This window comes from Furipterus horrens, unplaced genomic scaffold, assembly GCF_987537825.1.
Source record: "Furipterus horrens unplaced genomic scaffold, mFurHor1.1.pri manual_scaffold_17, whole genome shotgun sequence".
Taxonomy (NCBI): domain Eukaryota; kingdom Metazoa; phylum Chordata; class Mammalia; order Chiroptera; family Furipteridae; genus Furipterus; species Furipterus horrens.
This window is the reverse complement of record NW_028327187.1, coordinates 75,319,526-75,335,335: the sequence shown is the minus strand read 5'-3', so window position 1 is coordinate 75,335,335 and position 15,810 is coordinate 75,319,526.

Sequence of the window (15,810 nt, the reverse complement as noted above, 5' to 3'; positions counted from 1 at the left end):
AAATACTCCAAAAATTCATATGGAACCAAAAAAGACCCCGAATAGCAAAAGCAACCTTGAGACAGAAGAACACAGCAGGAGGAATCACAATACCAGACATCAAACAATACTACAAAGCCACTGTGATCAAAACAGTCTGGTACTGGCATAATAACAGACATATAGATCAATGGAACAGACTAGAGAGTCCAGAAATAAACCCTGGCTTCTACGGTCCACTAATATTTGATAAAGGAGGAAGGAACATAAAATGGAGTGAGAAGAGCCTCTTTAACAAATGGTGCTGGGAGAACTGGACAGGGACTTGCAAAAAAATGAAACTAGACCACCAACTTACACCACATACAAGAATAAACTCAAGATGGATCAAAGACTTAAATGTAAGCCATGACACCATAAAAGTCCTAGAGGAAAACATAAGCAGGAAAATTTCAGATATCTCACATAACAATATTTTCATTGATACATCTCAAGTCAAGGGAAATAAAGGGAAAAATAAACAATGGGACTACATAAAACTAAGGAGTTTCTACTCAACAACAACAAAAAAAACATCAGCAAGATGAAAAGGAAACCAACCATATGGGAAAACATATTTGCCAATGACATCACAGACAGGGGACTGATCTCCAAAATACATGAAGAGCTTATATGACTCAACTTCAAGAAAACAAACAACCCAATTAGAAAAATGGGCAAAGGACCTGAACAAACATTTCTCCGAAGAGGACATACAGAAGGTCCATAGACACATGGAAAAATGCTCAACATCGTTAGCCATCAGAGAGATGCAAATAAAAACCACAATGAGATACCATTTTACACCAGTCAGAATGGCCATCATCAACAAATCAACAAACAACAAGTGCTGGCGAGGGTGTGGAGAAACAGGAACCCTACTGCACTGTTGGTGGGAATGCAGACTGGTGCAGCCACTATGGAAAACAGTATGGAATTACCTCAAAAAAACTAAAAATGGAACTGCCTTTTGAACCAGCGATTCCATTGCTAGGATTATACCTGAAAAAGCCTAAAACGCTAATTCAAAAGAACTTATGCACCCCTATGTTCATAGTAGCACTGTTTGCAATAGCTAAGTGCTAGAAACAGCCTAAATGCCCATCTGTAGATGAGTGGATCAATAACCTGTGGTACATTTACACGATGGAATACTATGTAGCAGAAAGAAAGAAGGAACTCCTGCCATTTGCAACAACATGGGTGGAACTAGAGAGAATTATGCTAAGTGAAATAAGCCAGGCAAAGAAAGAAAAATACCATATGATATCACCTAATACAGGAAACTAAAGAACAACATAAACAAACAAACTAAATAGGACAAGGAGCGGAATAGCAGTCAATAGGGGGGAGGGGGGAGGGAGAGAAGTGGGATAAGTAAGGGAAGGTTTTAGTCAAGGAACATGTATAAATGACTCATGGACATGGACAACGGGGAGGGATATGATTGTGGGAGAAGGGGTGGGCTGGGTGGGGGAGAGAAATGGTGGAAAAATGGGACAACTGTAATTCAAAAACCAAAAAATAACAATAAATAAATAAATAAACAAAAAGACTTATTTACCCTCCTAAAAAAATAAAAATAAAATAATAAATAAAAATTAAAATTAAAAATATCCTTCAAATATGTCTGCTTTTAAATTGGTTTATTAGGCAAATTTATATTTAATATAGTATTGATATGATTGGATTTAAATCTACCATTTTACTATTCATTTTTTTGTTCATCCTTTCTCCTTTTTTGGCTCAACATAGATGAGGCAAAATGTATTATGGAAAAGTACACGCATTTTAAGTATACAGTTTCCTGAGTTATGACAAAGGCATATACAACAAAAGTCAAGATAGAGAACATTCAATCACTCTCACAATTCCCCTTGTGCCTCTTCACAGTCAATCCCCTCCTCTACATTCTGCCCCCAGACAACAAATATAGATTAGATTCGCCTTTTCTAGAATTTTATTTGAACAGAATTATACTGTATGTGCTCTTGAGTCCACCTGTTTTACTTTGCATACTTATTTTGAGATTCATCCAAGTTGCAGGGCGTTACAGTAGTTCATTCGTCTTTACTGCTGGGTGGTGATGTACCATAATTTGTTTAAGCATTCACCTGTTGATGAACATTTGGGTTGTTTCCAATTAGGGATTATTATAAACAACGTTGATAGGATAATTTATATATAAGTGTGTGGATGTACGGTTTTAATTATCAGGTCAATAGCTAGAGTGGGATTGTTGGGTCATATGGTAGGTGTAAGCTTAACTTCATAAGAAACTGAAGAACCGTTTTTCAATATAATTGTACCAACTTACATTTCCACCAGAACATATGAACTTTTCATTTTGTCTTCATTTTCTTTTTCTTTAAAGATTTTATTTACTTATTTTTAGAGAGAAGGGAAGGGAGGGAGAAAAAGAGGGAGAGAAACATCGAGGCATGGTTGCTTCTCTCACGCTCCAAACTGGGGATATGGCCCTCAACCCAGGCATGTGCCCTGACTGGGAATCAAACCAGCAACACTTGGTTCACAGGCTGGTGCTCAGCCCACTGAGCCACACATCCACGGCTTGTTTGGTTTTTTAAGTATATTTTATTGATGATGTTGTTAAAGTAGTCTCAATTTTCCCCCTTTTCTCCCTTCTTCCCAGTACCCCCCTTCCTTCCAGCAATCCCAACCCCCTTAGTTCATGTCCATGGGTCATGCATATAAGTTCTTTGGCTTCACCCTTTCCTATATTATTCTTAACTTCCCCATGTCTATTTTGTACCAACCAATTATGCTTCTTAATCCCTGCACCATATCCCCATTTCTCCCCCTCCCCCTTCCCAGATGATAAGCCTCCAAAAGATCCCCATACCTATGATTCTGTTCCTATTCTGGTTTGCTTACTTGGATTTTGTTTTTATTTTTTAGATTCAGTTGTTGATAGTTGTGTTTGTTGTCATTTTAGTGTTCATAGTTTTGATGTTCTTTTTCTTAAATAAGTCCCTTTAACATTTCATATAATAATGACTTGGTAATAACGAACTTTTTCAGCTTTACCTTGTCTGGAAGCACTTCATCTGCCCTTCCATTCTAAATGACAGCTTTGCTGGATAGAGTAATCCTCGTTGTAGATCCTTGCTTGTCATCACACTTCTTGCTAGTCCCTTCCTGCCTGCAAAGTGTCCTCTGAGAAATCAGCTGACAGTCCTATAGGCACCGCCCTGTAGGCAACTCTCCGCCTCCCTCTTACTGCCCCGAGGCCTCTCTCTTTATCTTTCACCTTTGGCATCTCAATCATGATGCTTCCTGTTGTGGTCCCCTCTGGGTCCAGCTCACCTGGGACCGTCCGTGTTTCCCAGACCTGTATGTACATCTCCTTCACAAAATTTGGGAAGTTTTACTCATTTTTTTTCAATTCTTGCTTCCTCATTGTGCACTGGTTAACTTTTTTTCTTCCTTTTGTCCCAAATCATTGATTTGAACCCTGGTTTCCTTCCCTTGACCATTGGTTTTGTGTGGATTTTTCTTCGTTTCACTTAGCATAGCCTTCACTTCTTCTCTTATGTGTTTGCCATATTCAAGTATATCTGTCAAGCCTGTGAGCATCTTTATCACCAGTGTTTTGAATTCTGCATCTGTTAGGTTGTCTATCTCCTCATCTGTTAGGCTGATTATCTCCTCGTCACTTCGTTCTCCCAGTGGAACCTTGACACGTTCCCATCTTTGGGCTATACTTCTCTGTCTCCTCATCTTGACAGGCTCCTGTGTTTGTTTGCCTTTGTGTCCCAGATAGAGCTGTCGTTCCTGTTACGTTATAAGGAGTGGAACCTTAGGGATTTGTCAGTACAGGGTGACCGGTTTCACCATGTTGTGGCATTATATTTGAGGGAGGGGTCCAAAGGGAACAATGGCGCCTGCCCAGCACTTTGTCCTTTTTCCAGGCACCTCTCCCACTTCCACACCAGACTGGCGCCCCTCTAGCTGCTGCCTGGTCATCGGTCCCAGAGTGGGTTGGTCTGCGGATGTTCTAGGACTGTGAGGGCCCTTAAAACAAAGGTACTCTGCTGAGACACCAGCAGTTTTTTCCTATGCCCCAACCCCCACTGGTCTGCACAGTCAGAAGCAACGAGGCTTGATTTTCCCTGGTGCTGGGACCGTGAGCTTCTAGGTCTGGTGAGGAGCTGGGAATGCTCCCAAGGTGTCCGTCCTGACTTTTTAAAATGTGTGACTGTGCTTTCTGCTGGCTACTGCTGCCACCACTGCTGCCACCACTACACCGTGTCCTCTCCACCCCAGCTCCGCCCCTCCTACCTGTCTGGATGAGAATTTCTTCTTTATATCTTTGCTGGACTTCCATGCAGTTTGATTTTCTGGAACCTCTGGTTTTTTCTTGTTTTGAGGTAGTTGTATTCCTTCCTAGTTCTGGAGGGAGGTGCAGCATGTCTGTCTAAGCCTCCATCTTGGCCGGAAGTCTTAATATTTCTTATAGTGCAGATTTTCTGCCTACAACCAACTTTCTCTGCTTTTATATGTCTGACAAAGTCATTATTTTACTTTTTTGTTGAGGTAAAATTGGCATAACATGAAAGTAACCTTTTTAAAGTAAACAGTTCAGTGGCATTTAGTACTTTGACATTTAAAAAAATTTCCGAGGATTGAGATTAAGAGAGGAGCTAGAGAATTTAGCCTTGGAGAAGAGGGCAGAGACCTCGTCTACCAGGGCAGGAAATAGGCAAGGACAGTGGCTGCAGTACCTAGATCTGAAGATTCAATACAGGGCAGGGAGCTGGTGGACCTCTTGCCTGATGATCAGAGAGGAGAGGGGAGGACCTATCACAGAGGGCCTGGTGGGCTGTGGGGAGGACTTTGGCTTTCACTTTGAGTGATATGCAAAGTATTGAAAAGTTCAGAGAAGGAGAAAGAGGGACCTGACTGATGACTTATCTGTTGTGTAAAGTCTTATCGGAGACGCAGAGATAATTCCAGCAGGCAGAATGATCAGACGAACAAGGGGCTGCAGCACGCTCTAGCTGTCAGCAAAGAGCGGAGAGCCTTACCATCCTTTTATTGGGTTCATAATTATTACTAATAATAGAATAGGAAGGGTAAGGCTTTACAATAAACAATCGAAAAATCTTTACAATACATGATTCATGTTTAAGGAACAAACAGGATAGCATATGGTTTAGATATTAACTATTATGAGTACAAAGCAGAACTATAAATCCTCAAGGCTAGTTTCAACTAAGATGTCATCTCTGAGGAAGACAGATGGAGTACTTGTCGAGACCTCTTTATTCTCAGGATTCCATGACCCAGTGGCCTGGAACGGCTTGCAGCCACAGGCAGAAACAAGACCAGCTTGCTTCCTGAGTCACAGGACACTTGGAGGGAGAGGCATGGGAGAATGCCCCTACCCAGAGATCTGAGTTCCTGCTACACTTATCACTGACCCCAAATTAGAGATCTGCTGAGTTGGTGATGTGAAATAAAGGGGCCATTTCAGATCATTACAAAGACCAAGGCCATTTATTCAGGGAGATGTTTCTGAGGAGTTGACTTTGCTAGCCTTACAGGAGGTGCATGCAATGTGATGCCACAGTGAGTGCACCCCCTCTTGGTGTGGGGGCTGATGGGGTTACCGTTTCCATTCTTTTGGCCTCGACCTTACCACTGTCCTCTTCAGTCTGACCTCATTCCTCTAATTCTGAGTCTTAATCCCGTCAGCTTGAAATCTGTCTTCTTTGTGTCTGGACCCACCCTCATCCCCACTCCCTTTTGTAAATTGGAACTCCAAACTTACACCCTCATCTGACCCTGAGTTGGACTCTACAAGTGCAGGTTTCTGTTCATGGTTCCATGCAGCTGGAAAATGGGACCCTCTAGTGTCCCAGTTTCTTCTGGGAGGGTTGAATGACACAGGATTTGAGGCCTTTGCTCTTTTCCATCTTTCTGTTGGTCTACATTGTGGCTTGAACTGAGCTGGTAAAGGGTGGCAGAGTGATTTTCTTTGGATTTCTTAGAGGAACTGGGCTTTGAGGCTGAAACCTGCCATTATTTTAAATTCTAGAGCCTTCTAATAAGATTCCTTTCCCTTTCCACCGAACTCCACCTCCAGAGTTTTTGCCCTTTGGCAGTGAGCAGTGGGACTCCACTGGTTGTTCAGTTACAGTTTTCATGCTACCTTAGTCATTGCAATCTGGTGTATTAGAAAGGAAAAAAAAAAATGGAAAAGAATTCATGTAGTGTTTCACAGGCTGGAATTCAGTCACATGGCCATATCCAGCTGGATCACAGGGTGGGAAAGCTATATTGATTATGTGTTGATTTTATATATAAAACTGTCCACACATTTTGGCAACCTCTCACATCAAACGTAGGGTGCTTTCCCTCACATCTTTAATCTGGTTTTGCTAAATTACTTGTTTTACCAAATGAACATGCTATGTATAACTTGTGCACATTTTGAGCTTGGAACTCAAAAGACTTGCAGCTTCTGCTCTCTCCCTTTTGGATTATTGTCTTCATTTGGAATCAATGTAAAGTGGGTGGAGAGACCACATCGAGAGCCTGGGCAACAGCTTGCCAACCGCCACACATGAAGGTGAAGCCACCCTATATCATCCAGCCCCAAGACACCTATCATCTGATCAACTGTCGTAGTAAGTCCAACCCAGACCATAAAACTTCTCAGCTGAACTCAGTCTAAATTGCTGACTCACAGAATTAGAATCAACAACAACAAAAAATGGTTGTTTATTTGAACCATTAATTTTGGGGTAAATTGTTAGATAGTACAAGTTAACTGATTAAATGCCCATAAAGAAAAAAAGAAAATAGACGTGACAAAGAACTAGCACCTATGAGATATGCAAAATAAGATCAAGATCTAAAATTATTTAGCATATCAATCACTATTTTCCAAGTATCTTAGTGGTGAAAATGAGTAGTTCCTTATGATTTTCAAGATCTTTAAAGTTCCTAGAGGAAATAATTTTAAAGGAGGATTATGATGCTTCCGAAATTAGAATAGTCACAAATTTATACTCTGAAATGTAATGAATGTTAAAAACATACATCACGTGTTATTTGCAAACTATTTCTTTGCCTTATATTTTAGTAAGAATTAGGGGCAATCCACATAATACATAGATTTAACTATAGGAGATTTTATAGACTGAGTGGTTTTAATTCAAAGAAATATACTTAGAATATGTGTTTGGGAAAATATACCCAATTTGAAATTCCCAAGACAAGGATAATCTAATCAAGAAGGGTTAAGGTTAAGATGAAAGAGAGCCAGATATAAAGGAGAAGAAAGTTAAGAACATTGTGAATACACTAATACACATAAATATTTGTTTTAGCAATTGATGGCAATATTTTTCAAACCAAATATCAGATATACAAATGTATGTATGTGTAAGAACTATTTGCCAGATTATTATATTTCAGAAAAATTCAAGGTAGAGGCTCTCAGATAAGAAAAAACATTTGGATTGCTTATTTGTAATGTATGACTCATTCATATTTTTGTTTTGAGTTATACAATAAACAGAATTGACATTTTGCTGTAAAATTTTCAACTGATCTGTGACATAACCTCCATTTTTTTACAATAAAATGACATTTTTTTCTTACTAATATTAGTTAATATATAGTTTCTAGACTAAAGGTATACATATTTATTTAGTTAAACTATAAAGGTTTAACTCTTAAGAAAGATATTTATAAATTCAAGTATGATAAAATGTCCTTGTTTTATTAATAACAAGGTTTTATAAATAATTCATGTTGTAACAAAATAAAATCTATAGCATTCTGTGAGCAGATCGTTTTATTTATAGAATTGTCCAATTTCTCTTGATCCTTTCATAATAAATGTAGTTTCATCAAACATAAATGATTGTGATTTTATAGTAGAAAGTTTACCTCAAGAAGTTTAGATTGACAGTTGAAGTAGGTAGGGATGTATTAAGGTTGACATTGCCAATAAAGATTGAAATTATAAACCTTTATTCAAGGGTGTGGAAATAAATTTGCGTAATAGAGCATTTACATAAAGGGATATTTTATGACATGTTATATGGAAAGTAATACAGAAATGAGTATTTTGGTCTAAGTACATTTTGGAAGTACAGGAACAACCAAAGGTAAATTGATTCCTTTACCACAGAGATTTTAATATGTTAATGTTTCACACGGAATTTTGAAAGAGGTGAATTTATATGCAGCATTTCAAAATTTAAATCACTATAAACTGTTCTTAAATAAGAGCCCTTTGGATTAGTGTCAGACCGAATTATTTTGGGAAATGGTGACTTAATCATTTTCAAAAATTTATTGCAGTGCAAATTTAAGTTAAAGATGCCCAGTGATCACTAAGATTTTAGAACTGAATGAGTGTAATGGGTAAGTGGCACAGCCAGTGCCAATATCTTAAGGCATTAGCTTTGCCTAGCTTGTTTGAAGGACAGCAAGGAGCTCAGAGTGGCTGCAGCAGAGTGATGAGAAGTAGTCATGGCAGACGAGGACAAACAATATCATGTTATTTCTTTTTGGTAGCAGATTTATTGCACTACAATTCACATATCATAAATTCACCACTTAAAGTGTTTTGGTATATTTAGAGAGATGTGCAACCATCATTAGAATAATTTTAGAGCATTTTTATCACCCTCTCTCTCCCCCAAATTCCACATACACGTTTAGCTATCACCTCCCAGTGTCCTTAACCTCTTAGCCTTAGGCATTCCTTAATCTACTTTCTGTCTACATTTTGAAGCCCAGACCTCTTTGGGTTACTAAAAAACACTTGGTTTTTATTTTGGGTGATATAGGAAACAACTGGAGGTTTTGAGCAGAGAATTGACATGACTGACATAATTTAACAGATCCCTTTATATGCTGTGGTGAGGGAAAAACTCACAGGAGAGCACAAAAATCATCCGTCAAGCGAAGGTCTTCTTGCCTTGGAAGAGGGTAAAACTGATGGAGAGGCTAATTGGACGTTATGATGGTTAATTTTATATGTCAGTTTGAATGGGCTAAGGGATATCCAAATAGCTAGTAAACCATTTTTTTTCTGGCTGTGTCTGTGAGGATGCTTCTGGGAGAGATTGACATTAAAATTGGTAGACTGAGGAAAGGTCCACTTCACCACTACCCAATCTGTTAAGGGCACAAAGAGAACAAAAAATGAAGGAAGGGAAAATTTCCTCTTTGTTAAGTAGGGCCATCCATCCTTTCCTGCCTTTGGACATCTGTGCTTCTGGCTTTCAGGCCTGTGGACCCAGATTGAATTATTCCACCAGCTTTCCTGCTTTTTCAGTTTGCAGAATTTAGTGATAGCAGATCCTGGGATTCCTTGGCCTTCATAAGCTCTAGAGCCAATTCCTGTAATTAATCAATCTCTCTCTCTTTCTCTCTCTTTCAGACACAGAATATATAGATTTCATTTTGTTGCAATATGAATCATTTGCAAAACCCTAATCATTTGCTAAAACCAAAAAAACCCAAACTTTATCACAGCTAAATTTTTAAATATGGGTCTTAAGAGTTACTTTGAACATGTATAATTTAACTGAATAAATGCATATTACTTTAGTCTATAAAATATATATTATAAATAAATACTTATATAATGAAATTATTATATTGTATATAATATACATCATTGGTTCTGTTTCTCTGGAGAGCTCTGACTAATGCAGATATGCTTCATCAAATAATTTATTAGATGAACTGAGAGATAGTGGACTCTTGATCTGAATATATCTACCTTACTTTTTTCAGATACGGTCAGAACATATAATTCTCTCTTAGCACTCTGCTTCAGGCACTGTATTTCAATCAAAGAACTTTTGAGTATTTAAAAAAAGGTTTTAGAGTAATTTCCTCCTATGCAGAAGCTAGCTTAAATCTGGGAGCTTGTAGATGTTTGGATGTGCTATGTGTGACATGGATATGGGGTGGAAGAGCTATGTCTGCTTAAGAGATTTTTGTCTTGTTATTTATTTTTGAAAACATGAGGTAGGTAGACATTATTACAGTCAATGCACTTATTATTTTCATTTAAAAAATAAAGAATTTGAGTTTATAAAGTATGTGCTTATTTATTACAAATAATTGCCCAAGTCAGAATTTTAACCAAGGTCCTTGTGATTACAGAGGTAGTATTCTTAACAGCCACCCCAAACTGATAAAAACAAGTAAATAATGGTGCTATTTAATCTGCTTGTCATCCAGAAACAAAATTCCTCCATTTTGATATTGCTTCTCATTTAACAAAAAGAAATTGAGCTTAAAAAAACAAAACACATCAGAGAAGGAAAACTCTGACTCCAAAAAACCTCCGCTGCCTTGCGGCATACCTCTTCAGGGGAAAGGCTAAGGGAGTAAACCCCGACAGAAAATCCGGAGCCGGAGTCCCTAAGGCGGTTTGACGTTGTAGTCATCACCGGCAACTCCTGCGGCGCACCTGAAGCCAAGCTGTATTGACTCCGTCTTTCCCTTGGACCCTTCAGCTGCGAAGAGAGGGGGGGGTCTGCTGCATGGGCAACAGCAGACCCTCCATATCACCCTGCCCAGGCTCTGTAGCTTCAGCTTCACTGGAGAGGACACTCCAGCGTCATCGCAAGATGTCGATTCAACACGGAGGAGACAGATACCGTGTCACTCCCGAGTCGGACTGCACAGCCATTCTCGGCGGTGCAGATAGACTCTTAAGAAGCTACACCATCGTCTCTCGAGACGGACGGCTGCCAACGACATTGTGGCTGTGGTTGGGAACCTGAGCATTGTCAGTCTTATTGTAATGGACTCCTGACTCCACACTCCCACACTTCTTCTTAGCCTACCTTCACTGCTAGACACTGCCTACATCTCTGACACGGTGACTCAGGTGCTGGTGCATCTGCTGGCACCAGTGGGGACCATGTCGTATCATGCTTGTCTTACTCAGATAGTCTTTCTCCATTTCCTGGCATCCTGGGAGTGCTTCCTGCTCACAGCCATGTCCTATGATCGCTACACAGCCATCTGCCAACCACTGCACTACTTAGTCTCATGGGTCCAAGAACCCGGATTGGACTAGCTTCAATCTCTTGCCTTCTTCCTATGGCCACTGCACTCATCCACCCCATCCTTGCAGCTTTACTCAGGTTCTGTGGGCCTCACCTCATCACCCACTTCTTCTGTGATCTCCCTCCACCACTGCTCATGCTCTCTTGCTCCATCACGCAGGTGGCGAATGAACTTTCCCTGTTCTTTAGTTTTCTGGTGGCTCTTCCACCTTGCATCCTGGTTGTCATCTCCTATATACACGTTTTAACTGCTGTCCTCAAGATTCACTCTGTTGAGGGTGGAAGAAAAGCCTTTTTCACCTGTGGTGCCCACATCACTGTAGTCTATATTTTATGTATCACTTTCGTCCTCTGCTACACCCTTCCCTGCTCTGCATACTCAGGCTTGTGAGGCCAGGTGCTCTCTGTGCTGTATGTGGTCCTCACTCCCATGCTCAACCCCATCATCTACAGCTTGCGAAACAAGGAGGTGAAGAGTGCTTTGTTTAAGGTCCTTGGGAAAGAAAGTGCCTGCAAGGCACTCATCACATCAAAAGGCCACACTCCTGCACAGCGAGGTTGGCACATGTCTGATGCTTTGGGGATGAGTCCAATAACACAGGAGCTTGGAATTTAACGTAGACCGTCCATTTGGTGAATCTTATTTTGTGTGCCAGGTTTCCCCCCATTCCAGCAGAGATCAAATATCTCTGGTGCATATTTTTTTATACTAAAACATTGTTTTCCGTTGATGGACATAAAACACATTCATTGGATCAGCTGCAGAACCTTATAAAATGATGAAAAAACACACGCAACCGTCTTACTGCCCAGAGAGAACCACTGTGAACATTTTGATCGAACATTTCATGTTTCTTTTTGAACTACAAATGTGTATACATGCATATTTAACGCAGGGAAACACAACTGGGATCAGAATGTATTTATATTCCTGGATTCTTTTACATTTTTAATTTTTAAGTGTAACAAGTGCTTATTATAAAATTATTCATGCTTTATACAAAAGTGTGTTGTGAGAAAGTAAAAATTTCTCATTATCTGAGTCTCTGCACTAACCATGAGCAACAGTTTTGAGTTTTTTCCCTACTTATTCCTTATGATATCTTAACCTGCATTTTTAATGTAGTAGATTTTTACATAAATAGGATACCACATTCAAATTGGCTGTCTATATTTCTTATTCCATGAATTTAATGTTCCTGTTTTTTGTACAATTTTCTTCCTGGTTTTTTGCCTCATATGATTGATTTCTAGAAGGTATATTCATTTAAAGGATATCAACTTTTAACATTTGGTAACTGTTTTCTAAATTGCTTGTCTTGCCACATTCATTTTGGTGTTTTCTTCCAAAACACAATTTAAATTTTTTGTTGATTTTGTTTTTTTGTTTTTTTGTTTTCTGCGTTTTGTATCTTGCTTTGCTTACTATTTGACTTATAGTTTTCCCAATTGACTGAATTTGATGCTTTTATGATGCTTTCTGCCATGAACACACAACATTTCTTTGTATTCAGACATTGATTCATTTTTACTCATGTATGCCTCCTGGGTTTTGTATCCTGATAAATTTCTTCATCTGTGTTTCTCCTTTTACTTTTACTGTTTTGAATTTTCTACTTAATTGTATGCTTTCATTTTTTTACCCATTGAAACTTTGATTCTTTTGGAAATGTACTTTCTGAAAAAACCAAGGCCACAGCCATCTTTCTTTTTCTTCTGACTTGGGTAATCCAAGTAATTCCATTCTTGTTCTTTATGTAATTTTTGGTTTCACTTGCTGACTCCTTCCTCCAGTCACAAGTCTGGCTTAGTTGCTTATGATACAACCTTATCTTCCCATGAGGAAACGGCACTTGTGTTTCATTTAGTCTCCAACTTTGCATCCACATATCTAGGACTTTCTCTGCATTCTTCATTCTACTGTGTGGAAGAGTAATGTTCCCTCAGTCTCTGATCAGGTAATGTACTGAAATTACAAATCCTGACTAAATAGGTCATGAGGGAAATTATAGTTCCTGCAAAATTATGAATTCAATAACCTGAAAACTGTCTCACCACTAACACTAGTACTGTGTATATTGACATAAATGTGTGCATACAGTGTCTTTAAACAAAATGTTTATTACAGCATCATTGATAACAGTATAACAATAAAAAACCCAAATGCTCAAGTATCTCCAAGGCAACAGTGGTCTGATCCCTTCATGGCCTAACCTCTGTCTCACTTCCTTCTTGTCCTGGTGTTTCACCCTGTAACCTTTGAAATGCAACCCAAGCTGCAAGAATAAATGAAGATGGGAGTTTAGAATTTGGTGAAGACAACATTTCAATTCATTGGAGAAATATAGATTATCCAGTAAGTGATGTTGAGACACCTGACTAATGTTTGGCAAAGGAAATAATGAGAACAATGTCATCTTCACACCAAAATAAATTCTAAGTGGATTAAAATATTAAAGTACTAGATGTTATGGGTGACAAATTTTATAATTATATAGTGGTGTGCTTTTCCATTGAACATAAACTGCAGAAATAATCATGAAAAATCAATCACTTAAATGATATTTAAATTTTTTTAACTTTCTATATATAAAGGAACTATGATCACAGATAAAATGAAGAAAGGAGGGAAGTATTTTCAAATTATTATACCAATTTGGTTTCTTAAACATATAAAAAGTGCTCACCAATTTGTAAGTAAAATATGACTTATCCAATTAAAAAACAGACAAAGGGTATGAACGGACAGTTCTCAGAAACAGGAGATGCCACAGGCAAATGTCTTATGAACTGATGTTAAACCACATTAGAAGTCAAAAGAAAGTGAAACAATATTGATATATGATTTTGGTTACAATGTGAGCAAAGATTTAAAATATTGAAAATGTTTTGTTTGGGGTGTGTATGGGCTGAATTGTTCCCCTCTCCCTCAGCCACCGCCCAAGCCATATACTGAAATCCTAATGTGATTATACTTTTAGAGGGAGACTTTTATGAAGTAATTAAAATTAAACCAAATCAAAAGGGTTAGCCCCTAATCCACTCGGACTGGTGTCATAAAGAGAGACACAGTCACCAGGACACTCCCTCTTTCTTTCTACATACACACAGAAGAAAGGCCACATAAAGACTCAGTGAGAGAGTAGCTGTTTGGAACTCAAAGAGAAGGTCTCACCAAAAACCAGCCCTCCTGGTACCTTGATCTTGGACTTTGAGTCTCCAAAATTGTGAAAAATTAAGCTTCTATTATTTAAGTTGACTAGTCTGTGCTACATTATTAAGGCTGCCTGAGCTCACAAATAGAGGCATGCCTCACAGAGACTGCAAGTTTGGTTCCAGGCCACCACAGATAAAGCAAATATTGCAATAAAGTGAGTCACACACATTTTTGTTTTCCCAGTGCATATAAAAGTTATGTTTATGAACCAGTGATTCCACTGCTAGGATTATACCCGAAAAATCCTAAAACCCTAATTCAAAAAAACCTATGCACCCCTATGTTCATAGCAGCCCTGTTTACAATAGCTAAATGCTGGAAACAGCCTAAGTGCCCATCTGTAGATGAGTGGCTCAAAAAACTGTGGTACATCTACATAATGGAATACTATGTAGCAGAAAGAAAGAACTCCTGCCATTTGCGACAACATGGGTGGAACTAGAGAGAATTATGCTTAGTGAAATAAGCCAGGCAAAGAAAGCAAAATACCATATGATATCACCCAATACAGGAAACTAAAGAGCAACACAAACGAACTAAATAGGCAAAGACTAGAATAGTAGTCAGTAGGGGGGAGGGGGGAGGGAGAGAAAGGGGATAAGTAAGGGAAGGGTCTAGTCAAGGAACGTGTATGAATGACTCATGGACATGGACAACGGGGAGGGATATAATTGTGGGAGAAGGGATGAGCTGGGAGGGGGGAGCAATGGGGGAAAAATGGGACAACTGTAATTGAATAACCAAAAAATAAAATTAAAAAAAAATAAAATAAAAGTTATGTTTACACTATACCGTAGTTTATTAAGTTTATGATAGCATTATGCCCAAAACAACAATGCACATACTTTAATTTAAAAATACTTTACTCTTCTGGCCAAGATAGAGGCATAGATAGATGTGCTCACAACCAATTTACAACCAATTCAAAACTAAAAAAAAAAAAAAAAAACAGAAAATCCAGAAAGTCAAAACTACAGGGAAGTTCAGCAAAGAATTAAAGAAGAAATATTCAGCCAGAAAGGTAGGAGTGGTAGAGCTGGGATGGAGAGAAAGAGGTGCAGAGCAGTGGCAGCAGCTACGCGGACACTGCTTGGTGACAGCAGCTGGTGTCCAGCTAGTGGCACAGCAACAGTAGCCACGGCGAAAAGCACAGTCATACATTTTAAACCTAGGAAGCAATCCCAGCCCCAAACCAGACTGAACCCAGCCCCAGACCAGACCATGCAGCTTGCGGGTCCAGCACTGGGTAAAATAAAACCACATTGCTTCTGACTGTGAAAACCAGTGGGAAATTAGGGTGGAGAAAGGAAGTTCTGGTCTCTAAACAGAGGCAGCTTGTTTAGTAGGGAAGTGGGAGAAGTGCCTGGAAAAGGGGTGTGTGCTGAGCAAGCAGCATTGTTCCATCTCAGAACCCTCCCCAATTTGGTGAAACGAGTCACCAGCACTGATGAATACCTAAAGCGCCGCCCCTTACAACATAACAGGTATGGCAGCTCTACC